The sequence below is a fragment of the Colias philodice genome, chromosome 20, assembly GCF_061535455.1.
Source record: "Colias philodice isolate Cphi_HAF_F1 chromosome 20, ilColPhil1 Martin Lab GWU primary, whole genome shotgun sequence".
Classification (NCBI taxonomy): domain Eukaryota; kingdom Metazoa; phylum Arthropoda; class Insecta; order Lepidoptera; family Pieridae; genus Colias; species Colias philodice.
The window spans coordinates 2,573,126-2,596,502 of NC_143105.1; the positions used below are offsets into that span (position 1 = coordinate 2,573,126).

Genomic DNA, 23,377 nt, shown 5'->3' on the forward strand with positions numbered 1-23,377 from the left:
GGTGCGTTGATGACGTATCTACCTCTTGTTTCTATATATGTATAATATCATTGGCGGCAGCCGCACGCATACGTGCGAGCGCCCTCATGCTGTTCGGATGTGCCTCGAAACCTAACCTATAAGTTTGCGATTTTCATTTATAATTTCGATTGATAAATTACATTTACGACTAAAAGGCTTGCTCATTAGTTTACTGATATTATTTGCTTACGATTGGGATGTTGTTTGGTTAATTTTAAGGAACTTACATAAATACCTTAGTCTTCAAATATAATTACTTAATAGTGTCGGTCGAAATAACGAGACCAAAGTTACGTTTAAGTATTCGTACATCTTGCATATCTACCAGTACTAGTAGTCGCAATGGATTCGGAAATACTGTATGTGAATGACCATACAAAAAGAAGTGAGATCCCATCAAAAACATCCTGTAAAAAACCCAAGTCTCGCAGCTCAGTCTTTCTACCGTCAAAAGTTGTGAGATCCATGTAATACCAAGTCGGTTAATCTATTTAGTGTCTACTTGAAGGACCTTCTGTCTTAAGTTATTACATAAGTTATTATCATGCCAATATTAAAAATATTTAACGTTTTAAACAAATAGATCGACTTGGACATCGCATGAAAACAAAATGAATATTACAATATTATATTAGATTCTTTAGTCTCTCGCGCCTCACGCGATTGAAACTCTCGTTCCTGTTGGTCGCTGGCCCGTCGTGCTGTGTAGTGTGATACATACTAATAATCAAATCAAGCGATGTCCAAGTCGATCTATTTGTTTAAAACGTTAAATATTTTTAATATTGGCATGATAATAACTTATGTAATAACTTAAGACAGAAGGTCCTTCAAGTAGACACTAAATAGATTAACCGACTTGGTATTACATGGATCTCACAACTTTTGACGGTAGAAAGACTGAGCTGCGAGACTTGGGTTTTTTACAGGATGTTTTTGATGGGATTTGTTAGACTAGAGTAGATAATTTTTGAAACAAAAAAAAATCGCAGTCGGATGAAACCCATTAAAAAGGAGGGGAATATGATGAAAATAAAAAGAAAAATAAATTACGGTCAATCTGAGTTCGGGAAGTGGGAGGCTTAAAAGCTTTAAAGAGAAAAAAATGGTTTCTCTCGATATCCGACAAAACTACAAGTCCTACGGAAAAACGTTCAATGGCAAAGTTGTAGGTAATAAAAAGATCTACAACTTTTGTATAAACAATTTTTTCACATAACCTCAAAATTTAGGTGAAAAATTCAAAAAACCATGTTTTTTGTTTTTTATTTTTATCAACTTCAAAATTTATTTATTTTCTACGAAATTTGGTGGAAACTTACTTTATTATGTCTCAAATACACTGTAATTTTTTTGATTGAAAATATTCATTTTTGCGCCTTATTTTAAATTAATACCAAAAATACAACCTAATTTTCAATCGAAAAGTCACCCGTAAAAATATCAGCTTTTTTCAAAAACTTGGGGAGTCTTTTGTTCATTGAAATCTCTACTTTCATATTGTGTAAAAAAAAATAAACATTACTATAGTAAATGTTCTCAGGAAATGCATACAAACAGTGTGATAATGAGCTTTTACTAAATCAGACACACTTCTCGAACTACCTGAAATGTTTTTATCGACATCATTTTGCTTTTGAATATGCTGTAAAATATTATACTTAGAACAGATTATTTTTTTTCTTTTGAAATATTACCGAAAAGCCGATACAAGAGAAGATATAGAGTTCGAGAAGTGTGCCTGATTTAGTAAAAGCTCATTATCACACTGTTTGTATGCATTTCCTGAGAACATTTACTATGGTAATGTTTATTTTTTTTACAAAATATGAAAGTAGAGATTTCAATGAATAAAAGGCTCCCAAAAAAGCTGATATTTTGACGGGTGAATTTTCGATTGAAAATTAGGTTGTTTTATTTGGTATTAATTCAAAATAATTTTCAATCAAAAAATTACAGTGTATTTGAGACATAATAAAGTAAGTTTCCACCAAATTTCGTAGAAAATAAATAAATTTTGAAGTTGATAAAAATAAAAAACAAAATACATGGTTTTTTGAATTTTTCACCTAAATTTTGAGGTTATGTGAAAAAATTGTTTATACAAAAGTTGTAGATCTTTTTATTACCTACAACTTTGCCATTGAACGTTTTTCCGTAGGACTAGTAGTTTTGTTGGAATTTTATTTTCATCATAGTGCCCTCCTTTTCTAATGGGTTTAAATATCTATCTTTTTAGGGTTCCGTATTTTTAGTTTCACAACGTTTTCTATAAGTTTCAATTGAATTACGGTCGACTTCTTCAACTTCCAAACTCAGGAGATTTTTTGCTAGCCCTAATTTCATATCCCCATGTCAATGTCATGCAAGTGCATATAAATGGAACAGATCAACATACGACTTATGATTTGGTTTATAAAACGGAGTCAAGAAGTGTTTGAGCATTTCAAAATTTGAACCGTTACGGAGTCGAGTTCGTCTAGTCTAGGCGGATTTAGCAATGTATGGAACATTACCTAACTATAATATGTTTGTGTACGGAGCCAACAAATACTGTAGTGTTTACGAAAAATTAATCTACGTTACTTAATATACAGTTTCGTTTTGTCGGATCAAATAAAGCTGTAATTTTGATAATATAAATGGATCTGATCAACATACGTCTTTGGATTTGGTATATAAAACGGAGCCAACAAGTGTTTATGGGTTTCTGAATTTCGGCCGTTACGGAGTCGATTTAGTTCGAGATCTTAGCAATAAAAATGTTGAGTACATCAATTTCTCCATGAATACGTTTGGCAACATCGCTCAAATATTTGCGCCGTTGCCACTCCGGGCAAGATCTATGCAACCGGAGTCGAGTAATATGGGGGAAAAGGTGGAGTCAGGAATGCACGGCAGTCGGGCTGGATCAACTTAGTGCCCAGGTTGGTATTTATATATATATATATATATATATATATATATATATATATATTTTTAATTATTAAGATTTTAATTAAGTGCAGTTTGAGGTAAATAAATAGGGATTGTATTTGTATACTTTGAATTGTCATAAATAAGTAGATGTTAATTCCAAATTAAATTATACCAAAGGGATAGGCCTAAACAATGACGATTTTCAACTATGAATTTACAAATTAATTGTAAAAATGTATTGCTTCAGATGGCCTCAGATCATATACTCGTAATTTGACGGTTGTATAAAATAAATCGTAAATGTATTATAAATAATTTAAATAATAATAATGGTGTTACGAATAATAAATGCTTTAATTGTCATTACCGCGCGCTTGTAAATAATGAATCACATTAAATAACCAACATTAAATAATTTAAACTTGTTAAATTTTGAAGATTTATTCTATAATGCTGCAAATTAATTCACGTCTAAAATATTAAATAATATGTAAAATAATGGACATTAAAATGTAATTATTAAATAATGTATAATAATATTTTTGGAGTCACTCAAAATCATTTGATTTTTATATAAGTTCGTCTTTGTTATATTTTAATGAGTTTATTATCACTTTATAAATTCTTGATAAGAACTGTTATTATATTCCTACCAATCGATAAACTTACCCAAACAATTTTATTTAGGGACTATGTATTTTTTCCATAATATATTTGAGTTATATTAAAAAAAACAAGAAGACGATTCTTATTTCAAAAAATATATTGACCTCATGTGTCCAAAATAACGTTGAGAAGGTAAATACAAACACATAGTTCCATAAAAACATTTATTAATAATTATTTCATTCAAAATCATTGTTTTTTCTGCTTTACCATAATAATATAACCACTTCTTATAAACAATAACAGTCTCTTAACACCTACTATGATTAAAACTAGCACCGTCACTATAATACCAAGTAGGTCTAAGTAAAGCGTTTGATACAGTGGCACACCGAGCGCTGGTGACCTCAAGTGGGGAGCCCCACGGGTCTTCACCACGTTTTCCACCCAGTGTACCAGCTCCTTGTCAGGAGTGACTGGTCTGTCGTGGTATATTTGGGTACCTTGAAATTGATTTACAAGTTAGAGAATTATTTGAGAAGTGTGATGTAAATAAAAGTGGCGGGGTAAATAATTATTGTACGTTAAATTTCTTATAATAGATCAGGTAATCGAGCTGTTTGATCGCCTTATGGTTTCACCACATAAGCATTATTTTGTTGTAACCGACAATTCCTTTGCAAATGTGCCGTCAGCTTTTGAATTAATTAGCTTAGTGTAGGAATCTATGTCACAAAGAATATTTAATATGAAGAGTTTTCACATCATCTTTATTAATGGATTCCCATCATCGAAAATGCTTAAAAGTTAGAGTACTCAAAATTCGGAATTAACTATTTTTCACGATTGTGTCACCGTTAGAAGTAGATCAAAGATCTTTTTAGAGGATTTTACTTACTTAGGATCACATAACACTTCTTCAATAGCGACTTTCATATCCTCAGCCAAGTCGTACGACAAATCAACCTTCTTAGCAAAACCTTGTTGCACAGCTCTCTCAGCATTTATAAACTGGTCAGCAAATGCTGGGACTGCTATTATAGGTTTACCAAAATGAACAGTTTCAGTCGTTGAAAGTTGTCCACCGTGAGTTATAAATAGGACGCAGTTTGGATGAGCTGAAATAAAAACAGCAAATGAACAAAAGCTACGAATTGATAATTTTCCGGCGTTTTGGGTATGTTGATTAAAAATCATTATTAAAAATAACGAAATACTTCCTTTCCCATCGCCATGGCTCCGGTAATGTGAGCAATTTGAAATATAATTCATTGTTTTCGTATTTCTTTCAATTAAATTCGAACAAAGAGTTGTTTTCGTATTTCTTTCAATTAAATTCGAATAATATTAAATTTTTAGTTTTTAGCTTTAATATAAACCTTTTATATATTTGTTGTTCTATATTTTATACTTCGAATATAGTCGTGTCGAATTTAAGAATGAAATAATACATTTTATTTTTTTTAATTTCTATTTAGATTCCCGGTCAAAGCAAGTGAATTATCGAAAATCTTAGAATGCACTTCTATTCCTTTTTAAAAATAAAGGAATGTTTCCTTTCAGCAAAGTTTGCTGTCTCCAGTATTTAAAGTACCTAGTTTCCCTCCGGGGCTGATAGAAAATTTCCACCCAGTATATTTGTATAAGAGTTCTCACCTAAAATACTCTGCTGTGGTGCCCATTGAACAATATGAACATTGCTCGGAGTCCCTGGCAGTTCTTCTTCGAATTTCCACAAAACCGTGTATTTTAATCCACCGAACATTTTCAATAGACCTTGTTTTAATTCAGTAGGGAACAACATGCTCTTCAAATTGCTACCCATACTGAAGTAAATTGCGCCATTTTTAGCGTTATCTAGTATTTTCTGTAAATTCTGTGAACAATCCAAAATTACAATATGATTTCGGATAAAATGTTGTATTACACAAACAGTATATATTTTGCAAATAGAATTTTGAATCTTATAAAAGTCAGTAAGCAACCATATTATTAAAAAATATCACTTATAAACATAATGAAATAACAAAACTAAGACTGATTGCAAGCATGTATTGTCAGGATATTATTGGTTCATTTGATCGTGTCATTCAAATGAGTTTCTAAGGTGTACTTATTGATTCCAGCAATTAAAATCGGCCAGAAAAATAATTCACTTCGTAAAAACTTACCTCAGGTAAAGGTTTGACGTCACGGCTGATATGATACCCTCCAATGGGTATTAAGTTCTGCGGTAAAGGTATCGCCTTGCCCATAGATGGATGGGAATTGCTCAGTATCAGAGATGCGTTGAAAGCCACTTCGTCCATTGTAGGAACAGCATGGCCGCGTTTCTTGATAGCTGGTACGAATATTCTCTCGTACTCCTTGTATTGAAGTGGGTTGAAGATACTGCAAATGAATTGTATAATAAATAAATAAATTGTATAATAATAAATGAATTGTATACTTAATTGTAATTGTAGAAATTAGACACAGATACAATGCAGATTATTATACGCTTAAAAAGGAATAGCTATTATTAACTTTATATTTTATAACATTGAATGGAAGTCAAGGCTTCAATTATTATCGTATACTTAATGGTCATACGTAAATTAGACCGGGAGATACTGACACAAAATTTCGAGTCATTTGTAACAGGATGGCGGTTCTACAGGGTTCTTAGTACGCAATGACAAAAAGAAAAATGATGGTGTGAACGCTGGTACCGGCGGCTTAGTCGCGTGGGCGTTAGTCGAACTCATCGGAAAATAGCGAAAGTCAAACGATTTGTAACAGTATGGCACTTATTTTTCCTGTAAGTTTGAGGATCAACGAATATAAATACAAAATTTCAAAGATCTAGGTGTTGGAAATCTTCACTTATATAAATTAATAATAAATTTATTTTTCAAGTATGACAGCACTTTTTCCCCCTACTAGAAGTATGGCAAATATAATAATGGTCACATTTTATCAAATACTCTCCAAAAAGCCAAATGCAATACTGGTACAAAAAGATAGGCGAAATAAAAAAATTTTGCAGATTTTCGGCGGTATGGCGACCATTTGGAATCGTCCGAAAAGTATGGCATGGCGATTTTCGTAAATGGCTGCACGACGATGGTTACCTGTGCAAAAGTTAGCTTGGTACAAATGGTTGAATAATTGTTTTTTTTAAATCAACACATTCGCGTCGGTATGGCGGGCTGTAAGTCATACCGGAAAAGTATGGCATGACACTACCGCCTACTTCTTTTTTATGGGCTATCGGTAAATTCTAAAATTTTTGTGTTACAAATCGTTTGACTTTCGCTATTTTTCCGACGAGTTCGACTAACGCCCACGCGACTAACCCACCGGTACCAGCGTTCACACCATCATTTTTCTTTTTGTCATTGCGTACTAAGACCCCTGTAGAACCGCCATCCTGTTACAAATGACTCGAAATTTTGTGTCAGTATCTCCCGGTCTAAATAGTCGAAAGGCAGAAATCCAGTTTATTGTGTCCAGTGTATTTCTAACAATTTGGATGGATCTAATAAACTCAATTTATAGTATCAAGCAGTATATAAAGTTAAAAAGCTATACAGTCACAGACAAAATTCTCCTTCTGGCGCAATTGGATAAAAAATTAATATGCAAACATGACAACTTGTCTAAAATGCTAAAAGAATTTCTATAATTTATTGATTCGTTTTTGAGCTACGCCATAAAAAACAGACAAAAATCTTACTTCTTCATAATTATTACTAACAAGTTAAGAATATTTAGTATAGTGACTTACAAGTATTCTCTATACACTGATCCCAGAAAATACAGCAGTTCATCGACCCTCTGGTAGAAGTTAAAAGGTGGTACATTGAAGGAGGTGGAATCTGGTGCGTACGCTGGGTTGATGGAACCCCCAGCTAGTTGGAGAACCTCTCGACCAGGATCCGTGGTGGATACCCAGATGTATGGGCATTTGAATATAGCGGAGAATCTGTAATATAGTGGTATTAATTTATACTTCACTAGCTTTCACGCGCGTATTTCCTCGCTTTGTCAAAATATTAACAAACTAGCTTTCCGCCCGCGTTTTCAAAGAAAAACCCGTTCCCGTAGGATTTCCGAGATAAAATCTATCCTATGTCCTTTCTCGGGTATCAAAATATCTCTATACCAAATTTCATGTAAATTGGTTCAGTAGTTAAGGCGTGATTGAGTAACAGACAGACAGAGTTACTTTCGCATTTATAATATTAAGTATGGATTATTTACGAAAACCTTCCTCAAAGAACCATTCTATCAATTAAAAAACTGCATAAAAATCAGTTCACTAGGGAAAGATAGCGACATTGTTTTATATTATGTAGTGGAGGTGATTGTTCACAGATTTAACTAAAAAGAAGCAAGTGATTTGTGTGTACGATTGACAGTCATACTTAAAGCTCTCTCTCTGTATCAAATTTGAAGTATAACCAATAACCATGCTGTATTCATGCAGTACCTACAAGACCTTTAAAGTCGAAAATGATAGCTGATGCTTTCTTGAATGAATGGAAACAAATAATTTTAAAAAAGACGTGTGGCACTCGGGGTCTGCCGCGGTAAAGCTATTGCATAGCATGCCTTCAAGCCACACCTCCGAGCCCGTCGGAGTGGGGAGCATGAGGTTTTTTCGTTACGGAATTTCTCGATTCAGTCCCCGCGCTCAAAGCCCGCGATAGAAACTATGCAATAGCTTAATAAACAAACTTACCCAGAGACAAAATTAAAAAGGAACCACTCAATTATAATAACATCAAACTGTTCATTGGGATCGTCTATTAACTGTTGTACGCCTTTATTCTCAAGAACGAGGCTATACACTTTGTACAACGAAGTCACGAGTGATGCTATGTTTTCTGTATTCTTATCTTTATTTAAGAAATTTTTCATGTCATTGACACTTTCTGAAATAAAAGATGTATAATGTTAAATTAAATTACATTAAATATAAATTGAAATGGTAATAAAGTTCCGATTATCTTTAAGTAAAGAGAATGAAATTTAAGATGAGATGAATCAATTATTCCAAACTGACGTGCATTTTTATTGATCCATAAAATAACTAAGAAAAACATTATTTGCATTTTAAATCCGATGATAAACTTCCAAAATACCTTATTACTTATTTAACCCAAGCAAGAAAGCTTGTATTTTACAAGTGCTTATTATAGTCTCTTTGATATCTTTATATATACAGGGGTGCACAAGCGATTACTCCGTAACTATTGCAGATATCAAAAAACTTTAAACTGATATTGAAAGTACTTAACCTAATGAGTAAGATGGCCATAATACATTTTTAAAAATATTATCTATTATTATTATGTCCATTTTACTCATTAGGTTAAGTACTTTCGATATCAGTTTAAAGTTTTTTGATATCTGTAATAGTTACGGAATAATCGCCTGTGCACACTTAACGATTACACCCTGTTCATATAAATATCGTGTCACAATGTTTGTCCTCAATGGACTCCTAAACCACTTAACCAATTATAATAAAATTCGCACACCATGTGCAGTTCGATCCAACTTGAGAGATAGGATAGTTTAAACATGTAGGTACCACGGGCGAAGCAGAGGCGGACCGCTAGTGCTTAAATAAAATCTTCGATATTGACGTAACAGGGTAAACGTCAAATCAAATCAAATCAAATTTCAAATTGAGATTGAGACGAGATTATAAAATATTGATTTAAGGAATACTTAGTTTCTAAATATCATTGAGATAATATGTACTACGTAGTACATACTAGATTTCCGCCCGCGGCTTCGCCCGCGTTTGCAAAGGAAAACCCGCATAGTTCCCGTTCTTGTGGGATTTCCGGGATAAAAACTATCCTATGTGTTAATCCGCCGGACTCATCCGTAGGACCGCCTCCTTGGTACAGTGGTTGACGCGTGAGCGTAGTACCGAGGGGTCCTGGGTTCGATTCCCAGTGGAGACGAAGAAAAAAAAAGTCTCGGTCTGGCAGGACACAGAAGGCTGATCACCTACTTACCCCTAAAGAAAATCGATCAGTGAAACAGATGTATGAATAATGCATCTGCCCCTTACCCCACTACGGGGACACGGGACTTCACTATGTGTTAATCCAAGTTACCCTCTATATGTGTGCTAAATTTCATTGTAATCGGTTAAGTAGTTTTTACGTGAAAGAGTAACAAACATCCACACATCCATACATCCATACATCCATACATCCTTACAAACTTTCGCCTTTATAATATATATTAGATATTAGATATTAGATTATCTCAATGCTAAATATACTGATTTTTGAATATAATAAGAACTTACCTGGAAGAGGTTTAATATCCATACTTAAATCGATTTCTCTGATATTAGACGGTCCTTTTCCTTTAGGCAGTGATGTAAGATAGGTTACCTGTAAATATTAATGCTTGATGTAGACATACAAGATCAAATATTATTTGAGAGTATTACAAAATGGGTCATGTGAAGGTAAAAGAATTTCTATATATTTATAGATGTAGGAAATCTTTTACCTTTCATTCATATAAAATTAACTAGAGCATGAAGTATTAGCCTTTCGAATTGGCTTTATGAAAATATTTATCCGTGCTATAAGCAACGTAAAGTTAAAAAAAAAAGATTGACAGATAATGAGCTATATTTATTTACAAGAAGATTATTTAATTGTTTTGTTACATAAAAATCTTAAATCACAATCATACGAGGCCTTTTTACCATAATATGTTTCGTAGATATCTTCTTTAATACAGAAAAAACAATTTATTACCCAAAATAACATCTTACCTGATGTCCAGCTTTTGCCAAAGCATTTACTACTCCATCTCCTAATATGGAATGACTTTTAGATGGTAGTGGAAACACTACTAAGATTTTATAACTATTAGTACACACTACTAATGTAGTTAATAGTAGTAAATACCGAATATACATTATGTAGTTTGTTTTAAAATTGCTTGACGAATAAAATTAATTTTGAGACTATAAAATATGGAACATTTTTTGTCTCAATAATTTCGAAAATTGCGTTGGAGCTTTGTCTGAAAAAAGTTTTTGTTTGAATAAATAAATGATAAATCAAAATAAAAAAGTTTGTAGACATTTCATTAGAGCCCCCGCAGACCACAGACTTTTTATCGGCCGATAGTTTAGTCGGGTTGGCCTGCTAGTACGCACACCGAGCCAACTAAACAGTTCAGTCGGTTATGAGTGCGCAAACTATCCAACAGTCTGCCGACTATTTGCTAGTTTCTAACCAACTGTTGAAAAGAGTGGTCACACCGCACAATGAAAATTAATAAAACATTGTATAGAATTGTTATTATTGCTCTCATACACCGGAGGAGGAAAATTAAAAAGAGAGCCCGAGAGTATTGGGTGCATCTTATCTTTAGTGATAGATTAAAATGGAAAATTTTACACTATGCATTCCAAATTACTCCATTACCCGAAAAAATTTTCGCCTTTTATCGAATGAGCATAACTAGCTTCAACCAACTTGTCAAATACAGAGTACCTACTCTTTTAAGTCTTTCTTATAAAGTGGAGGGCGTTTTTCGACTTCCTCGATCAAAGTTACGATCGAAAATTCCGAAATAAGCGACTGAGAATTGAGCGACGCCATTTTACAAAACATGCGCGGCCGACCATTCGCTGTCAAAGCTCGGAGCGAACTGAACTATCGGCCTAGTCGGCCGACTAAAAAATCGTCGTGTTTGCGAGTGTGGTAGGGAGCCAATACTGATTATACAGTCGGCCGATAGTTTGCCGACAGTATAGTTTGAATTGAATCGGGAAGCCCATCAAACTTGTTTATCGGCCGATACCTAATCGTCATAGTGTGCGCATTTGCTTACATCTGCGTACTGATTAAGAGCCCGACCAAACTATCTGCCGATAAAAAGTCTGCGGTCTGCGGGGGCTCTTATATTAAAACAATGCTAATTAATAATTTAAAGATAAAAGAAGAAACTTAAGTTCTATTTCCAAAGCTTATAAAATTAGAAAAAAGTAAATCTATACTAATATTATAAAGCTGAAGAGTTTGTTTGTTTGTTTGTTTGTTTGAACGCACTAATCTCGGGAACTACTGATCCGATTTGAAAAATTCTTTCGGTGTTAGATAGCCCATTTATCGAGGAAGGTTATAGGCTATATTTCATCACGCTACGGGCAACAGGAGTGGAGCCACGGGGGTGAAACCGCGCGGAGCAGCTAGTTAAAAGAAGTCACTAGTCACTAAAAACTTATAAAATGTAACAATATAAAATTATTTACAGTAGGTAATACAAATTGCATAACACAATATTTAGATAAACCTTACGTACCTTAAGCTAAGTAGAAGTAGAAGTACCTAATTAAAATAAAATTCTAAAGCTTATGTCCAAAATTTTTAGTACTATGGAAAATTTAATACAGCAATTCTATAAAAAAAAACTCATATTAATTGTAATATTCAGCCAAGACCGCACACAAGGATAGCTTAGCTGAGTTTGAAGTTAGTAGCGTAGGTATAACAACAAAATATACCTATCTATTAAATACAGTGACTTTCAAAAAATTATCTTCAAAGCAAACAGCTGTTGTATGAATTACCATAACCCCTGGGTACAGTGGTTATCGCATAGGATTAGCCTGAGAACTGGGTTCAATTACCGGCAGTGACTATCAGAAAAAAAACGACTTCTGACAAACATGGTACCGCCATAAAATAAATTAATTTTTTTTGTTGTTTTTAGTTTTATGAGTTGATGTCTATTTTTGCGTGTCTGTGGTATAGTAGCTCTAAAACAGATGGACTGATTTCGTTGAAGTTTTTTTTTATTTTTTATTTGACAGTCAGTATCCTTACGGGCGGTGGAGTTAATAGTGTACGTGTCTTATCCAAAATGATGTTATGCATTTTTAACTTGTGATTACCTGCTCAATTAAGTGTTTGAATGTATCAAGAAATCGGGATGATATTGCATAGATGCTATAGCTTAAAATTGGTACGAATGTTTTCATAGACAATGACTTCGAAGCTATTTTTGCATGTACTACATATAGCTAGAGAGCTAGCGCAAAGCTACCTGTATGTATTTGACCAGACCTGGATTTTTGTGTGTTGATTCCCCTATACCTACTATACATGAGATGAGGAGTCACTAAGCCCAGAGTGGTGGACGAGCCGCGCGCTTAGGTAAGACAGGTGGAAATTTTTGGCGAACTTTGAAACCATTTGACCACGTCTGCCATTTTGATATTTGAAAATAGATTATTATTACTATCGGAAAATAACAATGGCAGACCATTATCACGCGGATAACATTCTGGCAGACACTTATGAAAGTGCTGAAAAAAATACAATTTTGAAAGTATTTGACCAGATCTGCCATTCATATATTTTATTTATTAGGGTCTTAAAAACTTATTTTCGAAACGGCAGACATTTTCATTGCGTACAGACTTCAGCAGACAACAAAAACTAGCTACTACATGGTCAGATCTATGCATACAGTACTATCTCTGTAGCTATTTTTTTCCATATATATCAATATTATTCTCACTCTAGCCTATAGTATTTTTATTTTATATAGTTACTAGCATTCAACTAGTCTAGGTACCTGAGAGAGCTCTTTTCGGTTCCCACTCTAACGGTTATTGCCAGATGTTTTCAGTACAGATTAGATACTAGCAGATACATCACTTCCATGCAAAAGTGAAAATTACTACACTATAGCCTAAAAAATCTTAATAATAATAATTACACTTCACAGCAAGAAGAAATGTACCATATGTACCCGCACAAAGTCGATATTGTGTTGCCTACCGTTCGACTCAATGGCTAGGGTTGTAACTACCTTTAATAATTATTACCAAACTAATAAACCGAGTGATGCGAAATAACCATAATTCTTTTAGAGTTTGATAAAATGATCAGGCAGGTATTTTCTTTAATCCTTCTCTGAATTATCGGTTACTAAATTGTATCGTTGAAATTATTCTTAATCGCGTAAATTTAATAAATAATCATATGGAAAACACTTTTCATTTGTTTTTTTACTTTCACGCCCAACGTACTATACAATAATTACGTTGTTTCGGTATTTTGTCGAGAAAACGCAGGAAACATCCGTTGTATCATTTTAGATAGATTGTATATTTTGTATCTGTAGAATTGAAATCAAAGCTATGTACCTATATGTTGTCTCCATTCTTTTCTTATCGGATTGTTGATCCCAATGCGAATGCGTCACTTAAATTTTATAAAAGACAATTAAGAACATCAAAAATAAAGTGATACGTAAATATTTCACAGTGCAATATATTATGTAATTAATAATAATTATATATTTATGAAAAAATAATTACATCAGATTTAATAATCGCAATTGTTTTGAATGTACATATGAATAAATGATTACATCATAATAGTAATAATCACAATTGTTTTATTTCCCATTTGTTGCAACCCTAGCATATTTTCATGTAGCAGCAGAAGTACCTACACTGGCGGCGCGGCGGCCGCGGCATCGTGCGACATCAAAGGCATTGCCTTACTAGGTAAGTTTATAATGATTAACTCTTTAATAATTATTTTTGACTTTACTCATTTCTTTTATTATATAATTTACGTTTTACTTTTACAGAATCCGATTCAATGGATTATGAAGACGAGTCACACAACGCCATACGATAGTGATGATGAATGAACATTTCAATAAATGCATGCGTGTTTTTTTTATGTTGTTTTGTAATTGTTAATTGTTTCTTAAATAAAGAAATAAACTAAATATTTAAATGATGATTTGTTATTTGCAACACAGCTTTATATTTGAGAATCTTTACAAATGTATTTAGTTTTGTATCATCAAATTTATAAATTTTATTCCATAGTTTTCAAAATTAAATGTAAATGACCATAAAAACATTAATAAAGTAAATCATTGATGTAAGGTCAGGGAACGTAATACATATTATATACATCTGACCATGTAGAAGCTAAGTCTTGTTGACTGCTGAAGTCTGTAAAGTTTTGTTGTCTGCTGAAGTCTGTACGCAATGAAAATGTCTGCCGTTTCGAAAATAAGTTTTTAAGACCCTAATAAATAAAATATATGAATGGCAGATCTGGTCAAATACTTTCAAAATTGTATTTTTTTCAGCACTTTCATAAGTGTCTGCCAGAATGTTATCCGCGTGATAATGGTCTGCCATTGTTATTTTCCGATAGTAATAATAATCTATTTTCAAATATCAAAATGGCAGACGTGGTCAAATGGTTTCAAAGTTCGCCAAAAATTTCCACCTGTCTTACCTAAGCGCGCGGCTCGTCCACCACTCTGGGCTTAGTGACTCCTCATCTCATGTATAGTAGGTATAGGGGAATCAACACACAAAAATCCAGGTCTGGTCAAATACATACAGGTAGCTTTGCGCTAGCTCTCTAGCTAATAGGTCTGCAAAGAATTTTAAGTCAAAATGAAATCAACGTCTGTCTGCTTTGTTTTTCATAGTTCTTGAAGGTCTTTCTGCTCTTTATATTTCATAGTTTTTTTTAAATCTGCCTGTGCTTTATTCTTCACAGTTCTTGAAGGTCTGTTTAGACCAGACTAAAAATAATTATAATCTCAAACTATTAGGTCAGTTCTAAAAGCATAGAGCGTTATCTTTTTCCTGTTTTTCAAATCATGTTTAAAAATATACAGATATTTATAAAAATCTATAGTTCTCAGTCATGATGACATTACAAAATGTAATAGGCTTAAAATAAATCGTATCTGATATTTATTTATATTATTTTATTAACAATCAGATTTGTCTGGAGGCGCAAAAATGTAAATCTTATCACAATTAAAATTATGACTGATTGATAGATACGTGAGTTATTAATTGAATGACTCAGTAATCCAGTCAGTAGGTATTTATGCTCTACAAAGCCTAGTAAGTATTTATGCCGTACAAAGTTACTAGAAAGCGTACTCCAGCGTCTTCGATTTCTTCTGGTCATGACGACGAAATTTCATGGTTGGAAACTGAAAATACAGACAATGAAACAGAAAATTTCAGCGACGATAATGAAGAAGCCACCATTAACCAGCCCGGGCCATCAAAAAGAATTAAAAAATGATAGCTGTACAATTTTTAAACAAAATTAAAATTATATGATTTCTGTAAATATTATTATTTCCGTCGCTTGTAACTTTTTACCTTTAAGACTTACAGAATAATTATGTATGCAAAAAATGTAGGTAATTTTGTCTTCTTTGAACCCCTCATAGACACTTTTGTGATTTAGTAAACAATTGAGAAGTTATTTAAAATATACCTAATTTTAGCACCTTTAATTCAAGATGGCGGCTAGCGCCTGGGTCCGTCAAGGTCGAAAACTTGGATTTTTATTAACCTTTCATACCTAAACAATATTGTTTCAAAACATTTTCTACGCCACCTTTTGTAGAGCAGAGGCTTTTACATTTCCCCACAGACTGGACTACAGATCTGACGCATTCCGATGTAAGATTTATACCAATTTGAATCTGAAGAGTTTGTTTGTTTGAACGCGCTAATCTCAGGAGTGATTCCAATAATTTTTTAAATTATTTCACTGCTGGATATGTACGTGATCCCTGAGTATTAGCATATAATATGGTCTCATATAATAATATGCTAATCTATAAATAATGATCACAATTAGATAATATTGTATCGTGAAAACGGCAAAAGTGTTTTTATTGCAGTCCTTTCCCAAGACTATATTCATTTTGTAGAAAATCGAAAGCTGCTGATTGGTCAAGCCACTTTTTGTACAAGCACACACATAGACATTAAAAGTAATTTCTTCCACGCAATTAATGCAGACTGAATAAATACATCACAGTTAACAAATTGATTTTCAGTTAAATGGCCAGAACTTGTAATTGCCGAAGTGTAGTGCCAAGAATTGAAACTACTTTGTTTTAATAGCTTTGCAAAGTTACCTAGTTTCGTTGTGAATGCTATTTGTCTTAATTACTTATTTATGGCTAAGGGTTTTGATTGATTCCTCGGTGAAATGGTTAAAATCCAAGAAATAGAAAGGTGGGTTAGAGGAGATTCCTTTTATCATCATCATCTACCACATTCATTCCACGCTTGCTGCAGTGTGCGATACGTCGCGTCGGGTAAATAATATAATAAACTAGCTTTCCGCCCGCGACTTCGCCCGCGTTTTCAGAGAAAACCCCGCATAGTTCCCTTTCCCGTGGGATTTCCGGGATAAAACCTATTTTATCTCTCAAGTTGGATCGAACTGCACATGGTGTGCGAATTTTATTATAATCGGTTAAGTGGTTTAGAAGTCCATTGAGGACAAACATTGTGACACGAGATTTATATATCTTATATATAAAATTCTCGTGTCACAATGTTAGTCTGCATACTCCTCCGAAACGGGTGGACCGATTCTCATGAAATTTTCTGTGCATATCGGGTAAGTCTGAGAATCGGCCAACATCTATTTTTCATATGTACCACGGGCGAAGCCGGGGCGGACCGCTAGTATTAAGATAAATACATCACGATTAAAATCCGTTAGTCTTTTTTTTCTTCAACAATGAATTTTACGTATTACATAAAATTATTTATTTATTTATTTATAATCTTTATTGCATACAACACAAATACAAATTTCACACACACAGACAGGACATTTGATGCAAAGGGCGGCTTTATTGCTTCAAGCAATTTCTTCCAAGCAAAATTCATTGTTGAAGAAATCAAATTACATTTGTGACTATTGCAGACTTTCAAATTTCTTCTAAATAAGAGCATTTCCGTATCTTATATTCCAATATCTTCCGTTAAACGTGTAGATAGCTCAATGATGCACACACTTTGCGAGACATATTAAATTTCGATTATATATGAATGCTTCTTACTTTGAGAAATCGATCGTGAAAATAGAGACATCTTTGAAAAGCTAGCAGATCAAAAGGACAGAGATACTATAAATTTAATAATTGTTGACATCTTTTATGTACTAAAAGAAATTATTATTATTTTATTGTGTTTGATTTTGCTCGATATACTCACATTTAAGAAATTATCAAATATTTTAAATTTCAAATAGGTACGACTTATTATGTAGGTATAGGATACACAATATTTTTATTTTAACAGGCATTTAAAATCCGTTAAAAGTGCCTTTAATCGCCTTTAAATTTAAGCCATTTTACTCCTATACACTTTACTCATATACTCCTATATTATATACCTATTTAGTTTTCTGATTTAAAAAGTAAACATCACAAAAATGACAAACAAACTGGATTCAAATTAGTAAAATCGCAACTAGACAATGGCCAACGGTGAAACATGTTTTAATTAAGCCGTTCGCAAACCGCTAATTTTGTGACCTCACTCGCTGTTTGTACAAGTACCCTCATTCTAAAATATTTTGAAGTTTAAATTTTATAGAGCTATCAGAAAATTGCATGAATACCTGTGTTAGTGTTGCTCGTTAGTTCATATTTATATTAATACTAGCTTTTCGCGTGCAGCTCGCTCGCTTTGTCGAGAATTACGTACTAAAACCTCTCAACCTTATAGGTATCTATTAAAAAAACCTCATAGAAATCACGCAACGGATTTCTATGAGGTTTTTTAGGTTTAAAGATTTTTGCATAGAACGAACAGACTTCGTTCTATGCAAAAAGCTGTCTAGCTATAGCTACCATGTAGTGATAATATTAATTATTATTACAACATTCATTACTGAATGTACTTGCATATAAACCTAATTAAGTCTTATAATAATGACAGCTTGTGCGAAAAAGTGCTTGCACGACTTCCTTGTTTTCCACTAATAACATGAATAAACGGTATTATCTTCTTCTTATATATAAAAATGAATCGCAAAATGTGTTGGTAAGCGCATAACTCGAGAACGGCTGAACCGATTTCAATAATTCTTTTTTTATTATATTCCTTGAAGTACGAGGATGGTTCTTATGTAGAGAAAACGTAAATATTATGTACCACGGGCGAAGCCGGGGCGGACCGCTAGTAGTTAATATTAATGAATGGATTTGAAAAATTATGCCATAGACATTAAGCCCAAAATTTCAAACTTTATTCATAACAATTTTAGTGTTTCATAAATTGCTTCTATCTTTACGACTATACACATGATAGTAACAAGGTCTGTATTTAACTTGCACATAAAATAAGGGATGATCATTTGTACCAAGATAACTATAGTTGGGATTGGGCTTTTAAACTATTAATTCAGTTAGAAGTTCGAAATTAGGGCTGATTATGCAATCAACGTGACTGTGAAAACTATAGTCATCTCTTTCTAGCTTCTCTAATTAGGTATGTGACGATGTTAAATTTTGAAAATTATGGCAGAATTAAAATTGGAATTCTAAAATCCTATGTATGGCAGTAGTAGTGGCATTATCTTTCTTATATATAAAAATGAATCGCAAAATGTGTTGGTAAGCGCATAACTCGAGAACGGCTGAACCGATTTCGATAATTCTTTTTTTATTATATTCCTTAAAGTACGAGGATGGTTTTTATGTAAAGAAAACGTAAATATGTACCACGGGCGAAGCCGGGGCGGACCGCTAGTTGAATAAAAAAATAATTCAGATGCAATTAAATATTCGAATTGAAATTGACCTATAAAATATAGTATTGAAAATGAATTCTTCGAAAATAAATAGTTCCCACAAGTAAAAATTTTTACCTAATCATTTCGATACACAAACTAAATATGCATGGTATTGTGTGCTAGAATAATTCGTACACCTACATTATAAGTTGTAACTAAGCAAAAGTACATTTAGTTGAAAATCAACAAACTTGGCGAATCTTGTGGAAAATACTAACTAATTATTGTATTTTATAACAGCTCCCCCAGGAAATTGTGCAACCAAATACTGCGAAAATGTCTTACTGTAAGAGTTGCTGTTTAAAAAATGAAACACATTTTTGTTTTATTAATTTTTTTCCATAAACCTATAACTTGGTTCTCTATTAACTTACCAATTAGGATTATTTAGTAGCGAAATATTTTGAAAATAAGCTATATTATATGATTATAATCAGTTTTTCTGTGGCTCTGTCTGTACTTTTGGTTTGGCAACAAAAAAAATACCATAATATTATGTCATAAACGAGGTTATATTATATATAGAGTAACTAAATCACTACATAGTATAAAACAAAGTCGCTTACTCTGTCCCTATGTCCCTATGTCCCTATGTCCCTATGTCCCTTTGTACGCTTAAATCTTTGAAACTACGCAACGGATTTTGATGCGGTTTTTTTTAATAGATAGAGTGATTCAAGATGAAGGTTTATATGTATAATAACATCCATTAAATAGTGGAGAAGTACTGTTATTTTTGAGGTTTCTAATGTGATGTCGTAAATAATTACATTTTTTCCGCTTACATTGCAAACGCAGGCTGAACCCTACGAGTTTTATCAAAATAATGTACTAAGTATTGTACACATTGAAAAGGTCTACAGAAAAGTCCGCGATGGTATATGTCTATCTCTTATGGATAACCCACAATAACTTTTTTTTGTCATTTACTTTTTACGACAAATAATGGCTAATTTTCGAAGCGATTTTAACCAATACAGCATTAATCCTTAACCAATTAAATACCTTGAATACATTGTTCATTTAATATAGATTTGTATGGCCCTTTACACCGTATGATTTAAGTGAATATTTTCGAAGATATTATAGATTTAAAAATTGCGGGACGTAGCGTTTGCGGCGGTACCGGCCGGCCGCCATTGCACCCGTGCGAAGCCGGGGCGGGTCGCTAGTAAAAACTAAACTTTTAAATGTAGTTGATGATAAAAGTTTTAATATATTATAGTTGAAGGAACATTAATTCTCTCAAACAATTTGCAACTTTTTTTCTAAGAGAGTATTCCTTCACCTGAAAAAATATCAGCAATTGTTTCATACTAATGGAAATAACTGTCCGATATCTTTTTTGGAAGAGAAGTTTAACTAACAACAAAAACATTGGAAAAAAAAATTATTCACCAGCTCTTACACTATGTCCCGTTTAAGATTCGCAAAGCGTCCGACCAGTTCTAATTAGACTTTATTCGAACATGGCCAGGCACGAATCGTCTACGTTAAAGTCAGTATAGATTTCTTAATCGAGACACGGAATTGTCTTTAGTCCATAAAATATCTAAAATGCAAGGTATTTTTATAGAAAGCTCTTATACTTTTAAATAGTTTGGAAAATCCAAAAGTGCACGCCTCATAATTTTTTTTTAATAATTATTTATTAATTATTATTTTTGTTTATTTAATAACAATTAAACCACATCGAATCAGACCCTGAAAAATGAAAGGGTTCTATTCCTGAGCATACTCAAGCGTAAGAGAAAAAAAAAGACTCGATTAGTAAAGTATTTCGGTCGCTATCGTGTTAACAAGAAAAAGGATCCGCACATACAGACACACGGACGTCCAAGACAGAACTTTTTTAAACTGTTTTTTAACTAGTTTAAATAACAAAAATGACATCAAAAATATCATGAACGTTAAAAATAGTGTTTTTTCTTAATATGTGTGTGTATGTATTATCTTACAAGTGCAATGTATGATACATAAAGACATTTTAAGTTTGAAAAATCAGATGTTTTGCGCGAAGCGACAGTAGTACCCACCTCAACGCTTCGCTTATGAGGCGTGCAATTTAGCTTAGTAATCAAATTATTGGGTTTATTCTTACTAATAATGTATTAATATTCTAATTGTAAATGTAGTTTGATATAAGTTACATATTATGTAAAATGAAATTGTAACATTGACATGATTTTAAAAGAGCAATTATGGAGTTTCTTGCTGGTTCTTCTCCACCACTTTCTTCTTTACCACCGATTCGGAAAGCAGTATCTATCTGCTTTCCGAATCGGTGGTAAATGTTAAAAAATGATAAGACGATTCAAAAGTGTTTTTATAAGAGGTATAATTGAATAAATAAATGCTTGAGTTTGAGTTTAATTTCCATAATTCTTGGGTACCATCAGAAGGGAGGTACCCGGATAATATATGCTACGGATATTCGTTATTGTTTCTTACACACGTCGGTTGTTGTGTCTAGAGATAGTAAGGAGTATATGCTATATGCTATTTGTAACGTTGAAATATCGAATTCACAAGGAAATTTCCTTTGCTTATGCAGGGGAAGCCACGGGTGAAAATCTTAATCGTAATAAATCTCATAAATTAGTTTATGTTCATCTCATCTGAGTTATAGCCGCTACTTTCAATGTTGACTCATTATCATATTTTATAACAGTTGCACTCTACTATCTTATCTATTGTATTGTTTGGTATTATCACAGATATTGGATTATATTGGATACTTATTGTATTAGATCATGGTAGAAAGATCTGCCGTCATAGGTACATTTTATTTATTCATCGTCAATATTATTTATTATTATCTTAATACTATTATAAAGGCGAAAGTTTGTAAGTATGGATGTATGGATGTATGGATGTTTCTTACTCTTTCACGTAAAAACTACTGAGCCGATTACAATGAAATTTAGCACACATATAGAGGGTAACTTGGATTAACACATAGGATAGGTTTTATCCCGGAAATCCCACGGGAACTGGAACTATGCGGGTTTTCCTTTGAAAACGCGGGCGAAGCCGCGGGTGGAAATCTTGTTTATTTATATATTTCTTACTAGCTGTGCCCCACGTTGCTCTGCTCCTGTAAATTTGGTCTTAGCGTTGTGATATAATTATAGCCTTCCTTGATAAATGGTCTATCTAACACCGAAAGAAATTTTCAAATCGGAAAAGTAGGTCCTGAGGTTAGCGCGTTCAAACAAACAAACTCTTGAGCATTATAATATTAATTATTAAGTTTATTATAATGCTGAAGAGTTTTTTGATGAGCTAGTCTAATATAGAAAGAAAGGATGGAAAATACAAAAGAAAGCGCCAACTAATTCTTAATCTAATAACCATATACTTGAAAATGTCTTACCATTATCACCATTCTATAAAACGGTCTTTGTTCCTTGTCCTTTAGTAGAGAAAAACGTTATTGGCTTAAAGATATTAAACGAATCGTTTAACTATAGCTTCAAAGGTATTAATTTAGCAGTAACTTGCTAGTCGAGTCGAATTTCAATGGTCCGTGAAATTGCAGCTAGCAGTTCAAGTGCCACAGTTTTATTCGATTGGAAACCTTCTTGGTATGCAATATTGAATTGGGATGTTTTATTTATTAAAACCACATAATATTAACATGCAGTTTATGAAATGTTAACATTAAAAAAAATACTGAAAAATGACAATGATTGACGAAATCGAAAATGTTATAAGATGAAAGGAATATATTATTTGTAAACGAAGAATTGTAATTGAAAAACAAATACATTTAAGTTTACAATATTCATTAATTTTTATGTTGTGTAGATGAATTTTGTTATATTACCTATTTGGCGTCCAAAAGTAGTATGGATGAAAGGATAATTACTGCTTTACTAAAAATATTCTTAACTAGCGGTCCGCCCCGGCTTCGCCCGTGGTACATGTTTACGTTTTCTCTACATAAGAACCATCCTCGTACTTCAAGGAATATAATAAAAAAAGAATTATCGAAATCGGTTCAGCCGTTCTCGAGTTATGCGCTTACCAACACATTTTGCCAATTATATTCTTATATATAAAAATGAATCGCAAAATGTGTTGGTAGCGGACCGCTAGTATAAGATAAATATTTATTGACAACCACAGTTGACAACTTTCCAAACAGCCAAACATGTTCTTGAAAATAAAACCACGAG

General features: G+C 32.9%; 1 pseudogene across 1 annotated transcript; it reads right to left on the minus strand.

Moving 5' to 3' along the window:
• Nucleotides 1-3,795: 3,795 nt before the first annotated feature.
• On the minus strand, nucleotides 3,796-10,489 carry LOC149479317 (UDP-glycosyltransferase UGT5-like; annotated as a pseudogene). The gene is made up of 8 exons (XR_016317279.1): nucleotides 10,343-10,489; nucleotides 9,863-9,950; nucleotides 8,273-8,465; nucleotides 7,316-7,513; nucleotides 5,718-5,937; nucleotides 5,203-5,422; nucleotides 4,419-4,664; nucleotides 3,796-4,046 (listed from the first exon to the last, which is right to left on the minus strand). The product of XR_016317279.1 is annotated as a UDP-glycosyltransferase UGT5-like (transcript).
• Nucleotides 10,490-23,377: the final 12,888 nt, after the last annotated feature.